The sequence below is a fragment of the Procambarus clarkii genome, chromosome 2, assembly GCF_040958095.1.
Source record: "Procambarus clarkii isolate CNS0578487 chromosome 2, FALCON_Pclarkii_2.0, whole genome shotgun sequence".
In the NCBI taxonomy this organism is placed as follows: Eukaryota; Metazoa; Arthropoda; class Malacostraca; order Decapoda; family Cambaridae; genus Procambarus; species Procambarus clarkii.
In genome coordinates, this window is record NC_091151.1 from 44101867 (window position 1) to 44127796 (window position 25930).

Sequence of the window (25930 nt, forward strand, 5' to 3'; positions counted from 1 at the left end):
TGTGGATAAGATGCTCTAACTAGGGAGATGTGTTCCTTAGGGGACGGAGCAGGAGGAACGATGGGGTTACTGAAGGCCACGTGGTGGACTGAGTGGACAGGCAACCGTGTGGATAGTAGGATGTGTGGACAGAGTGGCTGCTTGGATAGAGCTTGGTGTGTATATATAGACCACTGCGTGGACAGAAGGATATGTTGCCAGAAGGGTGTGTATATATATATACAGATACGTGTAGACAGAAATGTGAATGTAAACAACAATGTGTATACGCGTGACTATACAACGATGAATGGAATCGTAAGGACAGAGCGATACATTGGACAGAAGGACGCAAGAGACAGAGCGATGCATGGACAGAAGGACGCAAGAGACAGAGCGATGCATGGACAGAAGGACGCGAGAGACAGAGCGATACATTGGACAGAAGGACGCGAGAGACAGAGCGATACATTAGACAGAAGGACGCGAGAGACAGAGCTATACATTGGACAGAAGGACGCGAGAGACAGAGCGATGCATGGACAGAAGGACGCGAGAGACAGAGCGATACATTGGACAGAAGGACGCGAGAGACAGAGCTATACATTGGACAGAAGCCTACATAAACAAAAGAAACGTGCGTGCAGCGGGCGACGACCGCTACGCGAGGTCCCACTTCAAGTTCGCGGGGTCCCGGGAACCACATCGTGGGAGGTGGGTACTCTTGCAGGAGTGTGTGTCGCCTGCGCGCCCGCCGGCACCTCCTAGAATCAAAGCCCCCTGTGTGTACGGCGACCAGCAGACGACAGTAGGCTTTTCCCGCCTCCTCCCCCTTATTTACGGGGGGAGACTCAAGCTTAGGTCCGGAAGACGGACCTGTGATCCTGCTCCTGTTGCTCAAGGGAGGTCCCTCACGCTCCCCCATACACCCCCAAAGAACTACAATGTTACCAACAAGAAAACATTTCCATGGATGTGAAAGAGACGATGACGTCACATTCCACAAGTGCAAAGAACCGACTGTTTTAACCTACTTTTCACTCGCTTTCTAGCACATAGAAACATTTTATACGTTTTATTTGAACTCAAACTTCCCGAAATGGGAAGTCGCATGGAGAATATGCCATCAGAGATGGACTAGTTAGGCGTTTTTAATTGTGGAAATGATGCTGGCTTGCATCCTAGGCAGCGCTCGGGAGCAGACTACTCAGAGCGTATGGATCGAAGGAAGAGGCTATGTGTGCGGAGGGTTGCTTGGCAACAGTGACGCTAAAGGTGTTCTTCTCCCTGGATTTACACGTCTCCACGGTCAACTACACGCTCGCCATGGCGGCCAACACACGTAAGTGCATGCCCAGTCATCAGTGACCTCGCAAGTGACGCTCCTAGAAGCAAAGCAACCTCGCATCAGCGACTAATTTAAAGACGAACCTCGATCGAGCGTTTCAGTGCCCCGACCTCTGTGCGCGCCTCTCTGTTTACCGTGCATGGCTCTGAGGTATTTGTTGGTGTGTGTTCGCTCCCTGAGGTAACGTGTGCATGTGTGCTGTGTAGTGGAGTCATCACAGCAGTGGGTACTGTCTTCACTGTTGTGACGGGCATTGTTCAGGTCGAGTGGGTGGTTCAGAATGTATGGAACTGTTTGGCAGTGTTTTTTTTTTTTTTATCTGATGCTCGAATGTTTTTTGGTTCTTGCTTGGTGGCTTTTCAAGGAAGGAATGTGTGTGTGTGTGTGTGTGTGTGTGTGTGTGTGTGTGTGTGTGTGTGTGTGTGTGTGTGTGGTCTGCAGGACCTGACATGCAGGAACCTTGAAAGATTCAGAACCTTCTAACTTTCGATTGGATTTGAATATTTGACACACAAGTATGTTTTTTCGCAATAAGTAACCCAATAAAATCTAAATGCGCTGATCGCCGTATCTATAATGAAGAGAGAATGTCTGTCTGTCTGTCTGTCTGTCTGTCTGTGTCTGTCTGTCTGTCTGTCTCTGTCTGTCTGTCTGTCTGTCTGTCTGTCTGTCTGTCTGTCTGTCTGTCTGTCTGTCTGTCTGTCTGTCTGTCTGTCTTTCTGTCTGTCTTTGTCCAGAATTGGACGAGATAGTATAAATTAGACGATTGCTGGTGCAGTGATAAGAGTACTGGTGCTGTTGATAGGGAAACACCTGGTGCACTAGGTTCGAATCCTCTGAGGGGGTCATAGTTATATATATATATATATATATATATATATATATATATATATATATATATATATATATATATATATTTATATATATATATATATATATATATATATATATATATATATATATATATATATATATATATAATATTAGATGCATAGGTAGATACAGATACATGGAAGGATAGAAATATGAATAGATGGATGGATAGATTTTCAGATTGATCGATTAATAAGAAGACTGATGAATAGATGTTCAAATGGATGGACAGATAGATGCACAGGTCGATGGATAGATGGACAGATGCATGAATAGATGGACAAATGGATAATAGACGGAGTAATATATGGATGAATTCGTACATTGATGAATAAATAGATGGATGGACGGAAAGGAGGATTGGTAGACGGATGGATAGATGGATGGAAAGATGCATGGATAGATGGATGGACAGATGGATGAATAGATGAATGAACAGATGGATGAATAAATATATGTATAAATAGGGAGATAGATGGACAGATAGAATGATACTTTATGATGGACAGATACTTTAAGATAGAATGTCTGTCTGTCTGTGTCTGTCAGTCTGTCCATCATCCAAAGTTGGAGACCAGATGCCTGAAGATGCCTTACCCAAATTTGCAGGGGGAATGGTCCTTGGTACGGGACGAACATAGGCTGGTCGGGGGTAGGCCTAACATTAACTATTTAAGAAATATTTGTAATTATTCACTCCCCCTCCCTCTTCCCCTATCCATCCGATCTCACGGATTTAATTCTGATCAATTGGGGAATATTGCTTGAGATGTGGAAGATATTTTCGTATTCAGAAAATAATGATTTAAATAGGACCGGTGTGTTATTGCTCCCTAATATTGTATTTTGTGAAAGGGAAGAAGGGTTAAGTGGGTGGAAAGGGAAGGAAGGAAGGGGTGGGTGGGGGGCCTTGGGAAGAAAAAAGGGGAATGAAGGGCAGGGGTGAGGAAGCACGAGGAGAAGGCAGAGAGAAAGGGGAGTTGGGGGTGAAAGACGTAATGTTGGGAGGGGGCAAGGTGAGAAGGGATGATAAGGGGGGAGTGTAATAAGGGGGGACTATACAAAGGGGGTAAAGGGTGGACAGTGAACAAGAGGTGAGGACATATATTCACACTCATTTTGTAACGATTGTTTGGGTTTTCAGACAGTTTACAACTGTCACTTGAGAGATAAGGTTCGGGCTCGCCATAGCCCGTGCTACTTGGAACTTTATGTTGTGAGTAGCTGAATCTAAAACAACAACAACAGAGGGATAAGGTCGCAGGAGATCTTCGTTGAACCGGTTCAAGTCGATTCATCCATTACTAATATTTATTTTCTGTGGCTTTGTAATTTGTATTAAGCAGATTTGACAGAAAATTTCAACCAAATTGCCTTCAAACAAATGTTGTAAAAGGCTGCAGTACGATGATATCCACATGGATGAATAAATGAAATGCGCAGCTCCGGGAGTGTGTCAAATACTTAACAATAGTAGATGAATAAATTAACCCTTAACCCTTGGATTAAGTGTTAATCCTTTTTGTGTAATGCAATTTTAAAATAAAGTCGATATATATATATATATATATATATATATATATATATATATATATATATATATATATATATATATATATATATATATATATATATATTGGTGTATACTGGCAGCAGGTTTTCTTTCAAACATGTTTCATTGAATATGACCGCATATTCTGTATTTATTATTTTCTGGTTTAGGGCTTCTATCCCTCTAACTATTTTCTTAGCATCAGGGCTTAATTGAAATAGGAGTTCTCCAAAAGTCATTTTCGTACTTTTAAGGTGAAGAAAAGAAGTGATTTACTATAGAGTGTATTACACTTATTTGTATAATTTGCACGACGTTTCGAACCTCCATGGTTCATTCTCAAGTGAACAGATCTTACAATACTAGTTGATTTTATACCCGCATTAGGTCAGGTGATAATACAATGAAGGTGAAAACATGGGGGGATACATAAGGGATAAATATATATATATATATATATATATATATATATATATATATATATATATATATATATATATATATATTATTAAATATGACCGAAAAAGTAAGATTAATAATTCTAACAAGAATTTTCTCAATCTTTCGTACATTTCTTTTCACTGTTGGTGGTAATTCAAAAATCAATTCTCCAAAATTCATTTTTATTTCTAGTCTGACGCGACACTTGAGCGCGTTTCGTAAAACTTATTACATTTTCAAAGACTTTAGTTTACACATACACAACTGAATAGAACTTACACATCTCCGATTTGTTTATATCTACATTTGAGTGAGGTGGATGGGGTGAGGTGGTATTTAATAAGGTATTAATTTCATCAACACAAGACAGAACACGAAACAATGGGTATTGAATAGAAGTGATTGTAGAAAGCCTATTGGTCCATATTTCTTGATGCTTCTATATTGGAGCGGAGTCTTGAGGTGGGTAGAATATAGTTGTGCATTAATTGGCTGTTGATTGCTGGTGTTGACTTCTTAATGTGTAGTGCCTCGCAAACGTCAAGCCGCTTGCTATCGCTGTATCTATCGATGATTTCTGTGTTGTTTACTAGGATTTCTCTGGCGATGGTTTGGTTGTGGGAAGAGATTATATGTTCCTTAATGGAGCCCTGTTGCTTATGCATCGTTAAACGCCTAGAAAGAGATGTTGTTGTCTTGCCTATATACTGTTTTTTTTGGAGCTTACAGTCCCCAAGAGGGCATTTGAAGGCATAGACGACGTTGGTCTCTTTTAAAGCGTTCTGCTTTGTGTCTGGAGAGTTTCTCATGAGTAGGCTGGCCGTTTTTCTGGTTTTATAGTAAATCGTCAGTTGTATCCTCTGATTTTTGTCTGTAGGGATAACGTTTCTATTAACAATATCTTTCAGGACCCTTTCCTCCGTTTTATGAGCTGTGGAAAAGAAGTTCCTGTAAAATAGTCTAATAGGGGGTATAGGTGTTGTGTTAGTTGTCTCTTCAGAGGTTGCATGGCGTTTCACTTTCCTTCTTATGATGTCTTCGACGAAACCATTGGAGAAGCCGTTGTTGACTAGGACCTGCCTTACCCTACAGAGTTCTTCGACTTGCTTCCATTCTGAGCTGTGGCTGAGAGCACGGTCGACATATGCGACCCATGGGATACGAGGACAAGCTCCTTGTCCTCGTATCCCAACTTCTTGTCCTCGTATCACAGCTCCTTGTCCTCGTATTCTAGCTCCTTGTCCTCTTTTCCCATGTCCCTATCCTCATGTCCCAGCTCCCTGTCCTCATATCCCAGCTCCCTGTCCTCATATCCCAGCTCCCTGTCCTCATATCCCAGCTTCTTGTCCTCATATGCCAGCTCCTTGTTCTCATATCCCAACTCCTTGTCCTCTTTTCCCAGCCCCATACCCCAGTTCCTTGTCCTCATACCCCCAGTTCCTTATCCTCATACCCCCAGTTCCTTATCCTCATACCCCCAGTTCCTTGTCCTCATACCCCCAGTTCCTTGTCCTCATACCCCCAGTTCCTTGTCCTCATACCCCCAGTTCCTTGTCCTCATACCCCCAGTTCCTTGTCCTCATACCCCAGTTCCTTGTCCTCATACCCCCAGTTCCTTGTCCTCATACCCCCAGTTCCTTGTCCTCATACCCCCAGTTCCTTGTCCTCATTTCCTTTCTAGGTGCTATATAGTCATTTTGGCTTAGCTCTCTCTCCTCACCTCACCTTTCCTAAGCAGACACGAACTCAAGCTGGATCCAACATTAAATTTTGAGCTATATAAACAGCTCGACATCTCTGTGCAATGCCCTCTTGCCTTTAGAGTGACGAGGTTAACCTTTTATGCTGGCGCCCACACTAGTCATTTGCATTGTGGTTTCCCTGGGAACTCACTCTGTGGGTCGCTGGCTAGTGTTTTGACCCCATATTTTGTGTTGAGGTTAATTCGTTAATCGTCGTTTTTTCATATAATTTAAGATCGCTTTGTTTTTAAGTGCACCCTTCACGTAGGTCGGCTTTTGTCTCGTCGTTCGATACCTGGGTCTCTATTCCCACTGTTCATCCCATTTCCCCTTTCCGTTGGCACCTAATTTATCCATTTTCTTCCCTCTTCTCTCCCCTCTCCTCCTCCTCCTCCTCCTTTCAGAAGACTAATTATTAAGAAACACTTAAACAACTCCATTGGTTTCTCAGAAAATATTCTGTAACATTGAAAACTCTTAAGAGAGAAACACGGAATATTTCACAGTTGACACAACGAAAATCGCATGGATAGAGGAGGGGGGGAGGGAGGAGGGTCTCTGAAAATGTTAATATTTCTTAAACTATTTAACTTTGGTCGCCCCTGACCAGCGTGAGTCTGTACCGTACTCCAGACTGTTGCCCCTTGTATATACAAGTGTGTACCGTACTCCAGACCGTTGCTTCTTGTATATACAAGTGTGTACCGTACTTCAGACCGTTGCCTCTTGTATATACAAGTGTGTACCGTACTTCAGACCCTTGCCTCTTGTATATACAAGTGTGTACTGTACTCCAGACCCTTGCCTCTTGTATATACAAGTGTGTACTGTACTCCAGACCGTTGTCTCTTGTATATACAAGTGTGTACCGTACTCCAGACCGTTGCCTCTTGTATATACAAGTGTGTACCGTACTCCAGACCGTTGCTTCTTGTATATACAAGTGTGCACCGTACTCCAGACCGTTGTCTCTTGTATATACAAGTGGTTACTTTGTTCCATATTCAAAAACTTTAAATCGTTAAATGTTAACTAGTTTATAAATAATTAAGTTGGCTTATAAAACGTGTGACATTCGTTAGTCTATAGCGTTTTATTTTTTATAATGTTTTACGAGTACTTGCTCATATAATGTTTATATTTCCTCGTCACACGAGGACATATAAATTTCCTTTGTCGTTCTCATCACGTGACATGTAGTTCTCATCACGTGACATGTAGTTCTCATCACGTCACGACGTGTCGTTCTCATCGCGTGACGACGTGTCGTTCTCATCGCGTGACGACGTGTCGTTCTCATCGCGTGACGACGTGTCGTTCTCATCGCGTGACGACGTGCCGTTCTCATCGCGTGACGACGTGCCGTTCTCATCGCGTGACGACGTGCCGTTCTCATCGCGTGACGACGTGTCGTTCTCATCGCGTGACGACGTGTCGTTCTCATCGCGTGACGACGTGTCGTTCTCATCGCGTGACGACGTGTCGTTCTCATCGCGTGACGACGTGTCGTTCTCATCGCGTGACGACGTGTCGTTCTCATCGCGTGACGACGTGTCGTTCTCATCGCGTGACGACGTGTCGTTCTCATCGCGTGACGACGTGTCGTTCTCATCGCGTGACGACGTGTCGTTCTCATCGCGTGACGACGTGCCGTTCTCATCGCGTGACGACGTGCCGTTCTCAGGCAACGGGTTAATTGCTCTTCGATGTCTTTCTCAACTATAATTAACTTTGACGTCATGCATTTCTGTCTCCGTTTTCGCAGCGATAAAGCTGTCTCGTCCCGCTTTGTCTCTCCACAACGCCTTTCCGTCGTCGTATCAAGTCACTGGTGCAGTGTTATACTTGTTGTATACCAGGAGCATATTTTGAGTATACCTGGATCATACTTGGAGTGGAGTCTGAGAGGTCTACGTCCCATGTAGCCGTTCTACTGGCTGTATTTCAGTATTTTTGACTGAAACTTTGTGTTTTTTTTTTATTGGAGGTTACTTATTGGAAGTCGTGAAAGCCACCTCTGTCCACACACCTTCAAGTTCGATAAAAGATTTCCAGCGTCAGGATAGTTAATTTATAATTGCAACGGGTATAACTAGGCTAGTTAGGGGATAGGGGGAGGTGGGGGGGGGTTAGAGGGGGTAGACCTCACTTCCATGTTGATGTTGATTGGTAAAGCACTATTAGGGAGGCTCTACATCCTTGTTTCTACACACCTCATTACCTCCTTCCCTGCCTCTTTTACTTTCTGCCTTCCTCTTTTACTCCCTGCCTCTTTTCCTCCTTTCTCACTGCCTCTCTTCCTGCTTCTTCGCTGCCTCTTTTCCTCCTTTCTCACTGCCTCTCTTCCTCCTTCCTTACTGCCTCTCTTCCTCCTTCCTTACTACCTCTCTTCCTCCTTCCTTACTACCTCTCTTCCTCCTTCCTTACTACCTCTCTTCCTCCTTCCTTACTACCTCTCTTCCTCCTTCCTTACTACCTCTCTTCCTCCTTCCTTACTACCTCTCTTCCTCCTTCCTTACTACCTCTCTTCCTCCTTCCTTACTACCTCTCTTCCTCCTTCCTTACTACCTCTCTTCCTCCTTCCTTACTACCTCTCTTCCTCCTTCCTTACTACCTCTCTTCCTCCTTCCTTACTACCTCTCTTCCTCCTTCCTCACTACCTCTCTTCCTCACTGCCTCTCTTCCTCACTGCCTCTCTTCCTCACTGCCTCTCTTCTCCCTTCCTCACTTCATTCATTCTTTGCTTATTCCTTCCTATTCCTACACCCTTCCTTCTATCGTTTCATTACTTAACTAATGATTACTACATTACTTCATTCATTAATTACTTCATTACTTACAAGTGGTTAAGACACTCGCCTGGCGTTTCGCGAGCGCTTTCGCCTGGGTTCGTATCCTGGCCGAGGGAGGATTTACTGGGCGTCAATCCTTAACTGTAGCCTCTGTTTAACCCAACAGTAAAATGGGTACCTGGTTGTGAAACGATTTGGCGGGTCGTCTTCCAGGGAATATTAGGATTAAGGACCTGCCCTAAACGCTGTGTGTGGTGGTGGCTGTACAGGAATGTAAGAACTCTTGTATATATTAATAAATACAACTTACATGTCAAGCGTCTCACGGCAGCCTCTTCTTTGCTTTGACTTTGTGTGTTTGTTGTCTTCAGTCAACAAACACACAGGGGATAAGATCACCGTATTCTTATCTCCTCCCCCCCCCCACAACCACTTGGGCTGGACGGTAGAGCGTCATGCAGGTCGGCGTTCAATCCCCCGACCGTCTACAAGTGGTTGGGCCACCATTCCTTTCCACCCACACTTCGTCCCATCCCAAATCCTTATCTTGAAACCCCCCATTCCTAGTGCTATATAGTCGTAATGGCTTGGCGCTTTCCCCCCCCTGATAGTTTCCCTTCTATTCTTAGCCAGCACACAATAATTGCTCATATCCCCCCCCCCTCCCCCACTCCACCCATTCCCCCTCCCCCCATCATTCCCCCTCCCCCCATCATTCCCCCTCCCCCCATCATTCCCCCCCCCCTCCCCGGCACTTTCGAACTCGTCATTTGCAGTCACCGATGACCTTTGACCCCTAGTTTCTGGAATACTTATTTTACACACCTGCTGACCGTAGTCTCTTTCCCGTGCAGACACATGTTCCTTTCAGCGTCATGCTTGCTTTTTTGCAAGGTCGGCGTTCGAGCTCATTCTTCCATATCCCAGCCTTCATCCTGTCCTCAAATCGTTTCCAGTTGCTATATAAAGCAAATTGGCTTTGTCGCCTTTTGGATATATATATATATATATATATATATATATATATATATATATATATATATATATATATATATATATATATATATATATATATAATATATATATAATGTCGTACCTAGTAGCCAGAACGCACTTCTCAGCCTACTATGCAAGGCCCGATTTGCCTAATAAGCCAAGTTTTCCTGAATTAATATATTTTCTCTAATGTTTTTCTTATGAAATGATAAAGCTACCCATTTCATTATGTATGAGGTCAATTTTTGTTTATTGGAGTTTAAATTAACGTAGATATATGACCAAACCTAACCAACCCTACCTAACCTAACCTATCTTTATAGGTTAGGTTAAGTTAAGTAGCCAAAAAAGTTAGGTTAGGTAGGTTAGGTAGTCGAAAAACAATTAATTCATGAAAACTTGGCTTATTAGGCAAATTGGGCCTTGCATAGTAGGCTGAGAAGTGCGTTCTGGCTACTAGGTACGACATATACATATATATATACATATATATATATATATATATATATATATATATATATATATATATATATATATATATATATATATATATATATATATAATAAGGATTAAGACAGGAATTTCTTAAAGTACTTTTGTATTTTATAATACATCTTCAGTAGGATGGATTTACAGATCAGTAGGTTGGTAGGCAGAAAAGAGGTGAAGTGAGATGAGGTACAATGTCTTTAATGAGATAATGAGTATTAGTGAGATAAATGTGTATCAATAATCCTACTCAAGTAGCCCTTTAACTGATCAATCAAAACTGTATCTAAATTATACAAACCACCGCTAATGTTTAAGCTAATGTTAAACAATTTATTATCGAGACTGAAATTGATAAATATTTGCCATTCAAAGATATTCTTATTCATAGGGAAGATTTTTCACTAAAGTTTAGTGTTTACGGAAAGCCAATGAATAATTTATCTTATGTTCGTTATTTCTCAGGGCACAGATACAATGTGAAACATTAATTTTTTTCCTCTATGTATCTAAGAGCTCTTCGTGTTGTTAGACCAGAATTCTCAGATAAAGAGTTTAAGAATATTGATTCTATTGGTCTCAAGCTTTGTTATCCACTGAGTTTTTTGGAAGTTTGCCGTAGCAAAGCGCGTCGTGTATATTGTAATAATATATGCAGTGAGAAAATTCGCCCAAAATATGTGTTATGTTTACCATATTTTTCTGGGTTCGAAAATATTGCCAAGGCCTTGAAACTTTTTAATATAAATGTATTGTTTAATTACGAAAATACTGTTGGAAAACTATTATTTAGAAACACCCCTCGTAGTGATAATTGTCATTTAGAAAATACCTTGTAAAGACTAATATGTTCTATGGTGGGCAAACATCTAAAGATTTGAAATTTAGAATTTCGTAACATAAATACTCTGTAAGACACAGCCAATTGTCTAAGGTTTTGTTTGTTGATTTGTCAGAGCTCTCACCAAATTGATCGGGAGTTGGCTTCTTCAATAACGAATTGTAAAAGTATTTTCAATAGGAACATAATTGAATCTGCTTTAATACAGATTATAAAATCATGTAATTTGAACATTGGTAGTGGTTTGTATAATTTAGATCGATTTTTGATTGATCAGTTAAAGGGCGATTTGAATAGGATCATTGATATACATTTATCTCACTAGTAACCATTATCTCATTAGAGACTTTGTACCTCATCTCACTTCACCTCTTTCCTGCCTATATATCCAACCTACAGATCTGTAAATCCAGCCTACTGAAGATGTATTATTAAATACTAAACTTCTTTAGGAAATTCCTGTCTTAATCCTTCTTTCGAGGTCTGATACTGTCATATATATATATATATATATATATATATATATATATATATATATATATATATATATATATATATTATATATATATATATATATATATATATATATATATATATATATATATATATATATATATATATATAATATATTAAAGTGTTCAGTGAGAATCCACAAGGTCTTCTCTGAATACTCCTTATTTTCTTCTCCGAGGCTATGGGTCCCTACATTTGCACCAGTGGTGGTACCCTCGCAACTTATATAAAGTTGTGAGGGTACCACCTCTGGTGGTTATCTTGAGGTTATCTTGAGATGATTTCGGGGCTATTTAGTGTTCCCGCGGCCCGGTCCTCGACCAGGCCTCCACCCCCAGGAAGCAGCCCGTGACAGCTGACTAACACCCAGGTACCTATTTTACTGCTAGGTAACAGGGGCATAGGGTGAAAGAAACTCTGCCCATTGTTTCTCGCTGGCGCCTGGGATCGAACCCAGGACCACAGGATCATAAGCCCAGCGTGCTGTCCACTCGGCCGACCGGCTCCTCACTTGAGTACCGGTGCCCTCACTTGAGTACCACCTCTGGTGGTACTCAAGTCGATTGACAATCGACTTGAGAATGGTCCAGGACCAACCGAAACGTCGTTGTCCCTTCACCTTCTAGTGTGAGGTCTGGTCAACAATGCCTTGATCTCCTGGAGTTGAGATTTAGGGTTTTACGAAAATTTTCCTGCGAAATCTCACGAATCTTCCGTAGTGAAGTGCTTCAGTTAACATGTGTCCGATAGCTTGCAGAGGGATTAATTTCATACCCAAGTCTGCAATGAAGAAAAAGTAGCGACATTTCGGTCCTCTAACAAATTACGTTTGAATTTGGCCGTTTGCTCGTATGACCGAAAATGGACGTAATTTGAAAATACAAAAAATAATTGAAAATAAATTGTGGATTTTTTTGTCCAAAACAGTAAGTTAAGGGTCCTCTGGTTGGTTAGGAGGTCAGGAAGTGCTCCTAAGGTTTCAAAACGTCATGAAAAACGTTAATTCAAAGTTTCCTCTCCTAACCTTACCGAGTAAGCCGGAGGACTCAAAACAAAAAACGGAACAGTACGTCCCTTCGTGAGTCGATTTAATTTCAGATTACGGCCATTTTTGGCCATAGCGCGCATACCAGTGAAAAGCGACGTAATTTTAAGAGGACGGGTTGGATAACAAGTCCAGGGCTGAAACATAATTTTCATTTCATAATTGCGTGTTGTGTGGCTTGTATCAGCCACGTTAGTGATATCTTTGTTGTCTCGAGCACTAAATTGATCACCAAAACCCGTAATTATACAGTAGTGGAACTCTATTTCCCCTACCAACAACCCGCCAAACTCGTGAGGAAACTACGACGTTACTACAACATTCGAACACGTTTTAACACCACCAAACAAGTTGTAACAACGTTGTAAAACGTTATGAAAACGTAATAACAATATGTAACAACTTTATTAAAAGTTATAACAATCGGAACGCAGGGACAGTTACGTTGTGTGTTTGCCGGGATATAGTTTTGGCTATAAACTTGGCTATAGGTCACATAACGAAAAGGAGGCCTGGTCGAGGACCGGGCCGCGGGGACGCTAAGCCCCGATATCATCTCAAGATAACCTCAAGACAGGTCGACTTTAGTTCCCCCCTGTGAGGTAAGTCAGGCACTACATGTTCAGCATGTACCCCCATATCTCGTATTTAATAAATCTTTGACACCAGAAGGCGCCCGCGCAGCTAATTAAACCGTAAATGTTATTCAGCAATGAACAAATCCACAAGGGCCGTGACGAGGATTCGAACCTACGTCCGAGAGCATCCCAGACGCTGCCTTTATCGGCCCTTGTGGATTTGTTCATTTGATGCATCACGCTATTGTGATTTGTGTGTGTTATTCAGCAATGTTTTGGAACGACGAGTAGTTAAGGATAACAATAATTACAATAATTAAATTGCATTAATTATATTATAATCCTAAAAATGTTAGTAATTCTCCTGCTACTGCCGATATTATTAATAATAATAAGGATGATATTGGACATTGGAATTACATTAACGTGTTCGAATCCTCCTAATGAGAGAGGGTTCGAATCAACCTAATAGATCCAACTGATTTTCACCATAGTGATACTGTCAACAATAATGATATTAGCAAGTTTCCATTGTAGGAATAAGCCTTACCAGACGGGATAGGTTTCTCCCGGTAGGAGTAGATATATCCAGGAGGGATAGGTATATCCTGTCGAAATTACTATACCTCGATAGATGTCTCTGGTAAGGATAGGTAGTGCCAATAAATATAGGCAATTCTAATAGAATGTTTATTTGTTCATGTGAATGTCCATGGAAGGGGGCCCAGATGCTTAGGGCTAGTCGCATGCAATTTTACATCGTATTTTGTAAATGTATGGGGGGGGGGGCGTTTTAGTGGGGGGGGGGGATTGTATAAGTAAAAGAATTATACATATTTCAATGTCATGTTTCATTGTTTCTGTTATTTCTGTTATAATGTTTGCTCACAGCTAATCTAAAACTATTTAATTTGACTTTTTTCTAACCTGCAACTTCAAAAATTTAACTAATCTATTTACAAAATATTTTTGACATTATGCTGTATACTAGTTCATTATTTTTTTTGTCGACAAATATTATCCAATTTATTACCTAAACCTAGTCACACAAAATATCATTCTTTGGTTGATAGACGAAACAGTTTTAGTTTGAATACATTTAGAATGTTGTGTTTACATAAACCCCTATGACCACTTACGGACCGTCTTGTTGGGCACAAATATACTAATGTTTATATATATATTCTGTTTTCAGCAAGTCCTAACAGCCAGAAGGAGACTTGTACTAGTAAGCTATACGCCACATGGGTAACGTTGAAAAATAAACAGACGTTTTTTTAGTTTCCCCTTGTCGTTAAAATAAGTTTGTATATATAATATATATATATATATATATATATATATATATATATATATATATATATATATATATATATATATATGCGCGGAAAAACCACATTTGAGAAACGGAGAATGCTTAATGCGTTTTCGGCTCATTTACCTTCATCAGAGCAAAGGAGAAAGATTCTACAAACATTCTATTTTGCTCTGATGAAGGCGAATTAGCCGAAAACACGTTAGGCATTCTCTATTTTTCAAATGTGGTTTTTCCCCCCCCCATATATATATATATATATATATATATATATATATATATATATATATATATATATATATATATATATATATATATATATATATATATAATATGAGATAACAAAAATTGATGTTTATTTGGTTGTTTCTGCATTATTATAGTTTTTGTTATTATTACTACTTTATTGTTGTGTATGTTGTTGTTGATGTTATTGTTAGGTAATAAATAACAAAAGAGAGTTTTAGTGGTAAGGTGCACAGCTACCTTGAAATAAAATATTTTGAATGTATTTTTTATAGATTTTGTTTAAGGTTCTCTGCTATGACTGTTAAGTAAATATTTACATTTTTATGTTTTGTTGTAAATTAATATTATATGTTTGATCTTAAAGCTCTTCTATAGCGAGACTCTTTACATGGTATTATCTTGGTGTTGGGTTTGAGGCCTTTCAACCTCTGGAGGGTTATTAAGGCCTCCACAACAGCTTATACTGACCAACCAGCAAGTATACTTTAGTCCTGAACACTCTTCATGCCTTAAGTAAACTCTGTAAATATACCGAGAAGCGGGGGGTATACTTCTCTGTGTATATAGACCGAGAAGCGTGATATACCTCTGTTTTTATATATCCTTTGGAATTATACATCTCAAAACTCATCTATAACGGTAATGTTTACATTCCACATTGTTTCTCAGAATCGTATATAAGGAGATCATATTAATTCTTGTGATTATATATATATATATATATATATATATATATATATATATATATATATATATATATATATATATATATATTATATTATATTTTATGTCACATCTGTTTTCAAATTGTAATATTATTTAATTTGATTTAGCAATGACTTGGTTAAATAGTGTATTAGTTCTAATGTCAAGCAAAACCTACCTGTTGTATCTTCTAGTCATCGCATTATTTAATATAATTTTATACATAGGTATTTCTTTTTCATCAGCAACTCTTTTTTTTTCCTTGTTCATTGCCGTATATAAATGATAAATCATGTGCTTATGGTTTGATGTTGGGCCTGTGGACTATGACATAGTACAGGAATATTATATATATATATATATATATATATATATATATATATATATATATATATATATATATATATATATATATATATATAATGTGTGTGTGTGTGTACTCGCCTAGTTGTGCTTGCAGGGGTTAAGCTCTGGCTCTTTGGTCTCCCGCCTCTCAACTGTCAATCAACTGGTGTACAGATTCATGAGCCTACTGGGCTCTATCATATCTACACTTGAAGCTGTGTATGGAGTCAGCCTCCACCACATCACTTCCTAATGCATTCCATTTGTCTACTACTCTGACACCGAAAAATTCTTTCTAACGTCTCTATGGCTCATTTGGGCACTCAATTTCCACCTGTACTCACCTAATTGTGCTTGCGGGGGTTGAGCTTTGGCTCTTTGGTCCCGCCTCTGAGACCTGGGGACCTATGTCCCCTAGTGCGTGTGCCCTTTGTGTTAAATACTGTCTTTATCTACCCTATCAATTCCTCTGAGAATATTGAATGTGGTGATCATGTTCTCTCTAACTCTTCTGTCTCCCAGTGACGTGAGGTTTAATTCCCGTAGTCTCTCCTCGTAGCTCATACCCCTCAGTTCGGGTACTAGTCTGGTGGCAAACCTTTGATCCTTTTCCAGTTTAGTCTTATGCTTGACTAGATACGGACTCCATGCTGGAGCCGCATACTCCAGGATTGGTCTGACATGTGTGGTATATAATGTTCTGAAAGATTCCTTATACAAGTTTCTAAAGTCCGTTCTTATGTTAGCCAACCTGGCATATGCCGCTGATGTTATCCTCTTGATATGAGCTTCAGGGGACAGGTCTGGCGTGATATCAACCCCAGGTCTTTCTCTCTCTCTGACTCTTGAAGTATTTCATCTCCCAAATGATACCTTATATCTGGTCTGCTCCTTACACCTATCTTCATTACATTAAATTCGCTTGGGTTAAACTCTAGCAACCATTTGTTCGACCATTCCTGCAGTATGTGTGTGTGTGTGTGTGTGTGTGTGTGTGTGTGTGTGTGTGTGTGTGTGTGTGTGTGTGGAAATCTTGACGTAATTGACCAAAAGGGGATTTCTCGAGGCTCTTGGGTCCAAATTTACAATAATTCTAATGGTATTTTACTGAATGTTCTGCCAATCAGACGCCGGTTTTCTAGAAAGTCTGTAAAAGCTGACTCCTTTTGATAATAATTTATCTGCAGAACGTGACGTCTCTTATAATTCCGGTGGTTCATAAATTTAGTTACAACATTAGAAAGTAAATGAAATTGCTTAATAAATCTCCATATATAGACCTTATTGGTCCTAGGTTGTTATTTTATTATTCCTGGGTTCTTCTTGATAAGTTACAGTAATAACCAGTCATTCCCTGTTATATTTAAAATTCAAGTAATAGCTAGTCATTCCTTGTTATATTAAAGTAATAACCAGTTATTCCTTGTTATATTAAAGTAATAACCAGTTATTCCTTGTTATATTAAAGTAATAACCAGTTATTCCTTGTTATATTAAAGTAATAACCAGTTATTCCTTGTTATATTAAAGTAATAACCAGTTATTCCTTGTTATATTAAAGTAATAACCAGTTATTCCTTGTTATATTAAAGTAGTAACCAGTTATTCCTTGTTATATTAAAGTAATAACCATATTGTCATATTAAAGTCATTATTATATTAATGTAATAATGTCTTTCTTTTCAATGCCTTAATGTTATCCAATTAAAGAACATTTAATGCACAATGAGAAAATGTGCGTGTGTGGGAGAATATGTTGACGTAAAGTATATTTGATGTTGATTTGACGTCATTTGACGTAACGCTGATGCAAAGTTGACTTGACGTCACTATTGCACATCTGTTGACGTGTTGACGTGGGATTTGAAGCTGGTGGCTCTTGAAGGAGAGTTCCTTCACTCTTCCAGTTCACTCTTCCACTCTTCTTGTATATTTTGAACTGCACTCTTGCCCCCCTTCACTTTTTATCGAGTCGGAGGGTTCTGTTTTTTTCCACAGCTTTTTGTTTTTGTAATAATTGTGTTGAAACGTATCTGCTTTTTTATATGCTACAAAAGGGGTTTTGGCAAGTTTGTAGCTGTTGCATCGTCTGGTGCTTTTGTGTCTATAGATTCCATCTGCGTTTCTCATTTGTGTGTTTTGGTTTTAATTGTGTTTCTCATGTCTCTCTCTCTTGGGTTCATCAGTGTTTCTTATGTCTCATGGTTCTGTATATACGTTCTTCATTTGACTCATTTTTTTTGTATCTTATATCCATCTATGTTTCTCATTATTTCTTGTTTCTTTCTTCATTCCTCATTCCCCCCCTCATTTGTGTCCCTCGTTTCCAGTCATGTTTCTCATTATGCTCATTTGTGTCAATTGTTTCAATATATTTTCTTATGCATCTTGTTTCTCTCTGTTTCGCATTCTGTTCATTTGTATCTCGTTTCCATATTTGTTTCTTTCCTACGCTCATTTGTGTCAGGTTTCTGTCTTTACTTCTCAATCTGTCCATTTGTGTCGCCTGTTTTGGTAAATGTTCCTCATGTGTGTAACTTGTTCACACATGTGTTTCACATTATGCTCTTTTGGTAATCATGTTTCCATCTATGCTCCTCATTTGTATCTAATTTTTCCTCTATATTATTATGTTTAGATGTGTGATGTTCGCATTCATGTTTCTTGTTTTTATCTATATTTCTCATTCTGCTGCTTATTATTTAGTGTTGCCTCTCTATTTATATATATATCCGGATAGACCTGCGTTCGAGCCTGTCGCAACGGTTGCAAGTGCAGGACACAGATTTCTGTGAATGTCCTCTCCTGTAGAAGCATCAGTTTCGATAGACTCTCTGGATAGCCGAAGATTGATATATATCAATATATATATATATATATATATATATATATATATATATATATATATATATATATACATACATACACTATATATATATATATATATATATATATATATATATATATATATATATATATATATATATTGGCCATTTCTAGTGTGTATGTGTGTTTTTATGTGTGGTTGTGTGTGCCTTTGTGTACCCATCTAGTTTTACTCACCTAGTTGTGCTTGCGGGGGGTTGAGATTCGGCTCTTTTGGTCTCGCCTCTCAACTGTCAGTTAAACGGTGGACAGATTTCTGAGCCTATTGGGATCTATCATATCTACATTTGAGACAATGTTTGGAGTCTGCCTACACTACATCGCTACTTTAATGCATTCCAGTGTGTGTGTGTGTGTGTGTGTGTACAAGTGTGTGCATGTGAGTGTATTTTTTTATGATAGGATAAAATCCCACACTTGTGAATTTTTGAAATTTATTTAAGGAATTTACACGAAGTCTTTCGCACTCTCCCGAGTGCTTGGTCAAGGTCTGAGTGTGTGATCAGGACGAGACTTACATCCCAACGTCTCATCTGGTGTATACTTATTAGTGAATATATTTCCAATGTGTGTGTGTGTGTGTGTGTGTGTGTGTGTGTGTGTGTGTGTGTGTGTTGCTAGCGTCTGAAATGGTGAAGCTGTTTACCCCAGGCTTTATTTTTAATATATTTGGATATTTATGTATAAGAAAGGTAAGAGTGTGTGTGGGGGAGGGAGATGACCTGATTCAAGCTGCCGCCTCTCGATATAGACTCTGACCTTGTGATTACTTTCTCTTGCAGCGCCTCGAACTGATACCCTGAGGCAGTCATATAAGCGTAAGGAAACGTTACATTTGTTATGTAATTTCTAGCTCTTCATCCCCCCACCCTCCCTCCCTCCCTCCCTCCCTCCCCTACCCAAAAACAAAAATTGGCAATATCTGTTTCCTGTTCCTCAATTTTAAGACTTTTAAGATTGCACTAGCATTGATGTTGCATTTTGAATCTGATTATAAGTTTTAAGTGTGTGTGGTGATACTTGATTACTTATAAGGCATATGTTAATTGTTGATATTATTGTTCTTTAGTATTTGTTTAATCACAAAATACGTGTCCTGATTGTTTCTAATATCCCCGTTGAATTGTTGATAGATTCTTGTGATTGTTTCAGAACTCTCCACGTGTTCCATTTTAATAAAAACATTTAAAAATCTTTTTAAGGTTTATAGTCTTTTTTTTTTTAGTCTGTGATATCATACAACAATTTACATTATTTTGTACACTTCTTTTAACATCACCCGCCCTCTAAATGTAAATCCATTCAACGTTAAAACCCATATCGTGGATTAATTTTTATTAATTATTTAATTATTATTAATTATAATAATATATAATAATTTTAATTAATAATAAAAGGCATTTCACTCACCTGGACTGCAGTAGACTCGATCCTCTGGACACCAAAGCAAGATTTTGTGGTTATAACTATTTATAAAACAATGTGGCTCACCTCTAGCACATTCATGCCAATGTGGCACCCGAGGGAAGGTTTAAGTTCCAGTTGAACAGCAGACTGGTGTCTCGCTGGGCTCCTGTTCTATTGTGGGTGCTGGTGGCTCAGTAGGTAGAGCTGCAGTCTGTGTTTTTGTGGTCTGCAGTTCGAGGCTTCTATTTTATATATATATATATATATATATATATATATATATATATATATATATATATATATATATATATATATATTATATATATATATATATATATAATAAATGTATAGTTCATGTGTAGTATTCGTGATAAAACATAATATTATACTTGAAATATTATTATAGGTATGAATGGACATTAGTTTACCCTCCAGAGTGTTCATAATGCTGCCAAACATTACTACATAATGTTTACATAATAATTATAGTGTTGTCAAACATTGTTCTGAGAATATTGTTTGATGACAACACCTTGATGAAAGTTGTCAGTCTTTATCTGAAACTTGAGTTTAATATTGCACTTAAATATGGCATATTAAAACTTTAATATTACACTTACACATGTATACAATCTTTCCTTCACCCTCACTATAGTCGGTAATGGCTTGGCGCTTTCCCCCTTAATACTTCCCTTCCCCTTCCTTCACCTTCCTTCACCTTCTTTCACCTTCATGATTGTCGCACAATCTTTCCTTCACGTTCATGAAAATTGTTGTACAATATTCCTAAACCGATTCGTGAAGGTGAAGTCCCTATAATCTCAGCTTCACAAAGCCAAGACATTGCTGATAAGTCCATAGTCTGGAGTCATCAAGCACTTTTGTATCCACTTACGAAACCTGTACATCTTTCAACAGTCACTGCGGCTTTATTTAGATGTATTAAAGTTTAGAAGCTTCGAAGCTTCACAATTCAAGGTTATTAGTGCTATAAGATACCTCTTAGTGCTTTGAAGTTCGTGAACTTATGAATAAATGTCAACAAAGTCGCCCATGATTGTTGAAAGATGTAGAGGTTTCTTAAGTAAATTAGTAAATGTCTGATAAATTTTAGTTCTAATCTCAAGACCCAGATACCCAGATAATTAGGCTTCGGGTCATGCATGCACCTCTGAACGTTCAAAAAAGGTTTTTAAAGAGTACGTGCTTTTTATAAAATGATTCATTATCCATCACATTCATTCATGTTCATATTAATCTTGAACCTTTATATATCGAATTGGATCAGAAGTGGTTATTAGGAGTGTAATAGATTATTACAAGTCTAAGCAATTTCAGTTTCAATGAAATGTATATTTATAGTAGTCTCATTTTGCTAAAATAAAACTAAAAAAAAAATACAGCTGAATAAATATGTATAGTGTTTATATAATATTTGAATAAATAGGATAATACTAAATACTGGAAAAATAGACAAAAAGACTGAAGTATACTCCCATTGTCTATACACCGAGAAACAGAGGTATACTTATCGGTGTATGCTTGGCTCCCTTAGGTTCAGGTGAAATGGGTTCGGAAGTGTTAGTAGCCCATATTTTGTCCGTTGCGGCAGGTCTTAAAAGGACAGGTTGTTATAAGAACGGATTGCGAGGAGGAGACAGGCATGGTGAATATTGCCTGCCTGTCTTAGATGATTACACAACTTATTACAGGATTACACAACAGTATTACAATCTCTGTACAAAAGATACTAATGTGTTTTATATTTTTGGCTTCCAGCATCTCGTAGTGACACATTAAGACAGTCTCGCAGGCGTAAGCAAATCCTTGTTTTGCTTAATTATGTTGTCTTTTTATTTTCTTGTTTTGCTGTTTGATCGGAACATTCTAAGTGTATATTTGTACACCTATATATGAATATATATATATATATATATATATATATATATATATATATATATAATGTCGTACCTAGTAGCCAGAACGCACTTCTCAGCCTACTATGCAAGGCCCGATTTGCCTAATGAGCCAAGTTTTCCTGAATTAATATATTTTCTCTATTTTTTTTTCTTATGATATGATAAAGCTACCCATTTCATTATGTATGAGGTCAATTTTTTTTTATTGGAGTTAAAATTAACGTAGATGTATGACCGAACCTAACCAACCCTACCTAACCTAACCTAACCTATCTTCATAGGTTAGGTTAGGTTAGGTAGCCGAAAAAGTTAGGTTAAGTTAGGTTAGGTAGATTAGGTTGTCGAAAAAACATAATTCATGAAAACTTGGCTTATTAGGCAAATCGGGCCTTGCATAGTAGGCTGAGAAGTGCGTTCTGGCTACTAGGTACGACATATATATATATATATATATATTATATATATATATATATATATATATATATATATATATATTGAATTTTGTTATTTCACTTCAGTCTGATTGTTAAAATTATCGTCCGATTTATTAAAGTAAATTATGAATTAAATTTATAAATGTGTGTGGGTGTGGGTGTAATTACCTAAGTGTAGTTACAGGATGAGAGCTACGCTCGTGGTGTCCCGTCTTCCCAGTACTCATTGCTATATAACGCTTTGAAATTACTGATGGTTTGACCACCACATTCTCACCTAACTTGTTCCAGCCGTCTACCACTCTGCAAAAGCGAATTTTCTTAAATTTCTTTGGCAGCTTTGTATTGTTAGTTTAAATGTATGACTTCTTGTGTGGTTGTGTGTGTACTCACCTAGTTGTGTTTGCGGGGGTTGATCTCTGGCTCTTTGGTCCCGCCTCTCAACCGTCAATCAATAAGTGTACAGATTCCTGAGCCTATCGGGCTCTGTAATCCTGTGTGTGTGTGTGTGTGTGTGTGTGTGTGTGTGTGTGTGTGTGTGTGTGTGTGCGCGCGTGCGTGCGTGTGTATGGGGGGAGGGTGTGAATGCATATATAACATAATACCTTAACCCCAATATTAAACGATTGCCGTTACCTAAATAATTCTATAAAAACACGGTTTTTGAGAATGATTCTAAAATTTCACCAATAAAATTTTGTATAAAAATTGTTGTGTTGATGTCCTGAGGCAACACACACCATTCGTCATATTAATGTTATATTACTGCTATGTAGAAGTTGCAAGGAAGAAATTATTTTTAGGTCTCCATTAAACTTTTCCCCTTTTTCTTTTTTTCTAATAAACTTTTATCTTTAACTTTTTTCTTTAAAATTTATGTTGTATTATAACAGCTTCTCCTGCTCATTTTTCTAGAGATGCTTTTATAAGTATATTAACTTTAGAATGTATTTAATTAGTTTTCATAAATTAATGAATAACTTACTTTTTTTTTACTTTTTTTATGAAGATGAATTTGGTGTCAATGCAATATTATATTCACCAAAAATATCATATTATATATATATAAACACATATATAAACACATATATAAATATATATGTAAAACACAAATTCTCACCTTTATGAGAGAGCTGAACTCAGGCAAACCAGATGGCCAGCCAGTACACTAACCAATACACCATAGCACATCGTTAAAAGGACCGTGAGACGGGCGCCTATTCCACGACTACAGTCCCCAACGACGCCAGCTAATGGTAACAGATTAGACATACGTTCTCCCAACTCAATCATATTTACATGGTAATACTCGAGCCCATATATATATATCACACAGTTGCATTAACGACACTATTTAACACAGAAACTCTTCCCTTATGAGAGAATTGAACTCTGGCTGAATTAAACTCTGGAGAATTGAACGTCTCACAATCCTTTTATACGATCTGCTATGGTGTATTGGATAGTGTACTGGCTCGCCATCTCGAGTTCAGTTCTCTCATAGATGAAGAGTTTCTGTGTTAAATATTACTTGGGTTTATACAAGTGTATAGTGTATGTAATATTTTTGACTGCAGTCTTTCTTGCAAACATATGTTGTTGAATATGACCGAAAGGGTAAGATTAATGATTATAGCACGAATCGTTCCAATATTTCTTATGTTTTTCTTTACTGTTAGTGGAAGTTGAAAAATTAACTCTTCAAAAGTTCATTTTCACTTTTATTTTTGGTATATATATATATATATATATATATATATATATATATATATATATATATATATATAATATATATATATATATATATATATATATATATATATATATATATATATATATATATATATATATATATAATGTCGTACCTAGTAGCCAGAACGCACTTCTAAGCCTACTATGCAAGGCCCGATTTGCCTAATAAGCCAAGTTTTCCTAAATTAATATATTTTCTCTAATTTTTTTCTGATGAAATGATAAAGCTACCCATTTCATTGTATATGAGGTCAATTTTTTTTTATTGGAGTTAAAATTAACGTAAATATATGACCGAACCTAACCAACCCTACCTAACTTAACCTATCTTTATAGGTTAGGTTAGGTAACCGAAAAAGTTAGGTTAGGTAACCGAAAAAGTTAGGTTAGGTAACGGAAAAAGTTAGGTTAGGTTAAGTTAGGTAGGTTAGGTAGTCGAAAAAACATTAATTCATGAAAACTTGGCTTATTAGGCAAATCGGGCCTTGCATAGTAGGCTGAGAAGTGCGTTCTGGCTACTAGGTACGACACATATATATATAATATATATATAAATAATATATTTATGTATATATATAATTATAAGCTGCTTGTTTTCCGCAGAATACGATTTGCTAATCGCTTTACAGCTATGTCCCCAATTACCTTTTGGGTGAACAACAATGAACAATTAAGAATCCATGTTCTATCGTCCCTCCGTTTCCGGAGCTCGAACCTGGGTCGTTCTCGCCAGCTAGGCTAGTGGTTGATGACTCCATCCACGACAGAAGCCAAATAATCTCGTACCTGAAATGTTATACAAGTGATGTTTTCTATTTCTCGGAATGTGTTATTTTTATGGGCAGGGCTTAATATATTTTATTCAAAACTCAAATGGTAACTCACTGTTTATTTTCCAGCCGCGCGAGCAAGCACTCAAAGACAGTCACAACGGAGTAAGAAATGATTTTCCTGTGTTGTCCTTACCTGCCCTGTGTTTTTCCTTACCTGCATCTCATTACCTGTTTTTTGGGGTTCTTTTTTTCTATTTTCTGTATCAACTCCAGCTACTGGTTCTGCTTTAGAAATAATTGTAGGAGTTTTTTTTTTTACCCCCCGTGTTATCTTGTATATAATTACCTGCTTTTCTGATTGTTAAACCTGTTTTCTATATCAAATGCAGCTAGTGACACTGCATTGGTATTGGTATTCTATCAGCAAGTTATAAATGAGGAAAAAATCCTCTTGAAATTTATTACCAGCATGGATATTATTAGGTATAATTTTGTTTGTTATTTTTAATTCTTGCAGGTGTTGTCCTGTTTTATCATATAAAAGTATATCAGTGTTTAAACAAGTTTTCCTAAAAGAATTTGTGTTTGTTTTGATTGATCATCCCAAATGAGTGTCAAAATGCTTGATATAGTTCATAAAAGTTTACAATATATATATGTATGGAATTTTTATGTATTTTAAATTGATGACATTCAAGATAAAATGATATACGAATAGTGTAAATAAAGTTTTGTGAATATTTGCATGTTGCTGTTAATTAAAAGTGTAGTGGGCTACAGAAGGCATTTGTGTTTCATGTTACTAAAAAAGCCTTGAAATTACTGTATTTATTACGCATCTATTATATTTTCACTGTTGTGTAAGCTCGTAGAGTGTTGTATTTGACTGGAATAATGGACGTTTTGACAAAAAAATTACAATTTAGTTTTTTGTCTGAAATACACTTCGAGAAAAA

At 37.7% G+C, this 25930-nt stretch overlaps 1 long non-coding RNA gene across 1 annotated transcript; it reads left to right on the forward strand.

Moving 5' to 3' along the window:
- Nucleotides 1-656: 656 nt before the first annotated feature.
- Nucleotides 657-19547, forward strand: LOC138367072 (uncharacterized). The gene is made up of 3 exons (XR_011229303.1): nucleotides 657-1321; nucleotides 14385-14417; nucleotides 19472-19547. It is a non-coding gene; the product is annotated as an uncharacterized lncRNA (long non-coding RNA).
- The last annotated feature ends 6383 nt before the right edge of the window (nucleotides 19548-25930 follow it).